The sequence below is a fragment of the Canis aureus genome, chromosome 30 (genome assembly GCF_053574225.1).
Source record: "Canis aureus isolate CA01 chromosome 30, VMU_Caureus_v.1.0, whole genome shotgun sequence".
Classification (NCBI taxonomy): Eukaryota; Metazoa; Chordata; class Mammalia; order Carnivora; family Canidae; genus Canis; species Canis aureus.
The window spans coordinates 36,262,317-36,266,706 of record NC_135640.1 but is presented as its reverse complement, the minus strand read 5'-3'; the positions used below and the strand labels follow the sequence as shown (position 1 = coordinate 36,266,706).

General features: G+C 38.1%; 1 non-coding gene across 1 annotated transcript; it reads left to right on the top strand.

Moving 5' to 3' along the window:
• The first annotated feature begins 3,842 nt into the window (after positions 1-3,842).
• Positions 3,843-3,946, top strand: LOC144302113 (U6 spliceosomal RNA). The gene has a single exon (XR_013368989.1). It is a non-coding gene; the product is annotated as a U6 spliceosomal RNA (small nuclear RNA).
• The last annotated feature ends 444 nt before the right edge of the window (positions 3,947-4,390 follow it).

The window sequence follows — 4,390 nt, the reverse complement described above, 5'->3', positions numbered from 1 at the left end:
AAACAAGTCTAAAATCCTTTGACCATTGGGGAAAAAATTGCAGATACACATAGGAAACTATTCTCTTTGCCTTTGAAGAACATAAACCTCATTCATTTATTCATTATGTTTCTATGATAGCTTGTTATCATCTTCTAAGTAAGGTGCCTTTTTAGGTGCTGTGAGCAATATAAGTATAACCCAGGTGTCAGCAGGAGTTCTCAGATCTCTGAGTCGGGAAAGGTTAAGTTGAATCCATCTCTTCTTTGCCCTGTCCTGTGAAAGTCTAAATTTCCCTTAAATATACTATCAAGTTCCAGAGGGCTTCTTCTTTAGACCAGCTCATTATCCAAGTTTCTGCTGCTCTGTTCCACAACTCATGGAATCATAAAACCCTTCTTCAATATGTACTTTCCATAGAGTTCAACTAACACAGAATCTATAACTATAATAAAAGTGGAGGGTTGAGAAGGAGGCACTTATATTACAAAAATGCAAACAACTTCAAATGGTGTATTAGACACCTTTTTTTTAAAATACCTTCCAGGACTTTCAGGTCTGCTCAGAACTGAAGAACAGGTATTGGACTTGTTCTATCACAAAAAAATAAAACCGGACAAAGGTAAAGCAACTGCTTTAAGACATCGGATAAAAGCCATTAGAGGACTATGGTCCCTGAGGAAAGTGAAACATTAGTTAAGTGCCACATTCATCCTAGCTTTCTGCCTGGGGACACTTCGCTTAGCATCCTATTCATTTAGATGAGATCCTAGAAAGGGTTGCTCCAGCGTAAAGCCACTCTAAGCATTTCTTCACAAAGCCTATTATTAAGACTTGGAAGGTTAAGATCTATCAACAAGTTAGCTGCCTTTCAGAATAAAATGATGCATTATTTAAGGGAAGACAACTAAATACAGACTCTCAACAAAGAAGCATCCACAAAATCTGACATATAATCCAAAGGATATAGTGTTTAATGAGTACAGAGTTTCAGTTTGGGAAGATGAAAAAGTTCTGGAGAAGGATCGTGGTGATGGTTGCACAACAATGTGGATGTACTTAACACCACTGAACCATACAGTTGAAAATAATTAAGATAGTAAATTTTATTTTATGTTTATTTTACTACAATATTTAAAAATACCCTCTAAGACTGCTGCTTCCAGGAAGAACAAGGGCAAAACGTACCCTCTTGAAACACTAAAAAACACCAGAAAAATGACATGCAAACAGTGGGCATCAGGCAGCACAGAACAGTAATCCCTCAGAAAGGGAAAACAAACGAGCCCTACAATGTCCCCAATTTACTACAATGTCCCCAGAGTTTCCAGACTATAGCACTGGGAGGGGAAAACCTGATGGAGGCAGTAGTCTCCCTGAATTGAGAAAATGCAGCTGGGAGTCAAAGAGGCCAAGGTAGCCAGAGTGAAGAAGGCAGAGTACATGGAGAGAAGAGAATCATATAGAGAGGGTCCCAGAGACTTGTGGAGAGTCCCCTTGAGTCTTCAGCTGATTACTGATCAACACATGCATATGATGACACCAACAGAGACTGGAGAAAGAATCACTCAAAAGGACTGGAGGGAGGGGTGCGTGGTGGCTCAGTCAGTGGAGCATGTGACTCTTGATCTTGGGATTGTAGGTTTGAACCACATGTTGGGTGTAGAGATTACTTAAAAATAAAATATTTTCTAAAAAAGGACCAGAGGGGTGGGGCACCTGGGTGGCTCAGTGGTTGAGCATCCGCCTTCAGCTCAAGTGGTGATCCCAGGGTTCTGGGATCAAGTCCCACATCAGGCTCCCTGCAAGGGAGCCTGCTTCTCCCTCTGCCTATGTCTCAGCCTCTCTTTGTCTCTCTCGTGAATAAATAAAATCTTTTTTTTTTTTAAAGGAGCAATAATGATTCCAAATATCTAGAATACAAAGGTTCATAATTTACAAAGTATCATCATATAGAATATCCAGAAGCAATGGAGAAATAAAAGCCCCAGTTCAAATCTACTCGTCTCAACTAACAAAGTTTAAAATAAAAAAACAAAAGTATCAAACTTTTTCCAAGAAGCTTAATTGTACTATGGAACAAAGCTCAAGAATATTCATAGAAAATTACCTGCCACATACAATAAAATTTATACTGTCTAGCCTTTAACCAAAAATCACCAGACATGCCAAGAAGTAGAGAAATATGATCCATAGTAATGAGAAAAATCAATCAACAAAAACAGAAAAAAGAGGGAGACAGATGATAGAATTAGTAGACAAGAACATTAAAATAGTCCTCATAACCATATACTTTATGTTTGAGAAGGTAGAGGAAATGGTAAGCATGTTAAATAGAGACACAGAAATATTGAAAAGACCTAAGATGAACTTCTGGACTTGAAAATTACAATGTCTGGGGATCCCTGGGTGGCTCAGCGGTTTGGCACATGCCTTTGGCCCAGGGTGCAGTCCTGGAGTCCCGGGATCGAGTCCTGCGTCGGGCTCCCGGCATGGAGCCTGCTTCTCCCTCTGCCTGTGTCTCTGCCTCTCTCTCTCTATCATAAATAAATAAATAAATCTTTAAAAAAAAAAAGAAAATTACAATGTCTGAGATGAAAAATATGCTTGGTGGGATTACTAACAGATCAGACACTGTAGGGATAAAAAAAAAATCAGTGAATTAAAAAATATAAAAATACTACCCAAAATGAAGCATGGTGGGGGGAACTGGAAAAAAAGGTGAATAGAATATCATTGAGCTGTATAAGATAACTTCAAGCAGCCTAACATATCTGTAATTGGACACCACTGGAAAAGTGGGAGGACAAGGAAAAGATCTGAATAAATAACAGCTGAGAATTTTCAAAGTTTGATGAAACAAACTTAGGCCCACAAACCCAAGAAATTCAAGGAACTTAGGCCCACAAACCCAAGAAATTCAAGGAACTCTAAGCACAAAAATCATGAATAAACTACATCAAGGCACATCATAATCAAATTGCTCAAAAACATTGATAAAGAGAAAATCTTGAAAAGCAACCAGGAAAAAAAGCACATTACATTCAGAGAAACAAAGATAAGAATGACATGAGATGTCATATTGGAAACAATGTGAGCCCAAAGACAATGGAACAAATATTGATAACTTTGAAAGTACAAAGCTATCAACCTGGACTCTATGGTCATGAAATATATCTTTCACAAAAAAGTAAAATAGCTTTTCAGACACTGAAAAGGTGAATTAATTCATCACTAGGAGACTTGATCCTTAAAAACTGGTCATTTCATAGTAATATAAAATCAATTCATCAAGAGGACATATTCTAAATATTTATGCACTTGATAACTCAGCTTCAAAATACACAAAGTAAAATCTGTTGGAACTCTAAGAGACGAATCCACAATTATAGTCAGAAGTTTCACACTGTAATTAGGAGAGTGAATTGACAGATAATCAGAAAGTATATAAAAGGCTTGAAAATTTTTCCCAACCATTTTAATTTGTTGATTGACATTTCACTGACCAACAGCAGAATACATATTCTTTTTTAAGTGTTCATGGAACATTTGCCATGGCAGACCATGTTGTGGGACATAAAAAACTCTTAATATTTTTGGGGCAACTGGGTGGCTCAGTTGATTAAGTATCTGACTCTTGGTTTTGGCTCAGGTTGGGATCTCAGGGTCCTGGGTTCAAGACCTGTGTCTGGCTCGGAGCTCAATGGGGGAGTCTGCTTGAGGATTATCTTCCTGTCTTCCCCCTCTCCCTGTCTCTCTCAAGTAAATGAATATTTCTTAAAAACTCAGCATTTTCAAAGGATTCAAAACACACAAAGTTTATTCTCTGACTCTTGGAATTAAATTAGAAATCATAACGGAGTGTGCTTGCTTCTGTAGCACATATGCTAAAATTGGAACGATACGGAGATTAGCATGGCCCCTGAGCAAGGATGACACACAAATTCATGAAGTGTTCCATATTTTGGGGGGGGGGGTAACTGGGTGACAGGCACTGAGTAGGGCACTTGATGGGATGAGCACTGGGTGTTATACTATATGTTGGCAAATTGAATTTAATTTTTTAAAAATGCAAAAAAAATCAATAACAGAAAGATATCTTTTAAAAACCCAAATAATTGGAAACTAAATAATATATATACTTAAGATTTTGTTTATTCATTCATGAGAGACACAGAAAGAGGCAGAGACACAGGGAGAGGGCTTCCCTCTTCCCGCAGGAAGCCCGATGGAGGACTTGATCCCAGGACTCTGGGATCACGACCTGAGCCAAAGGCAGACACTCAACCACTGAGCCACTCAGGTACCCCAATAATATAACCCATAGGTAAAAGAGAAAATCAAAATCAAAATGAAAAAATATTTTGAACTGAATCAAAATGAAAACGGTACATTACAGGGCTTCATGAGG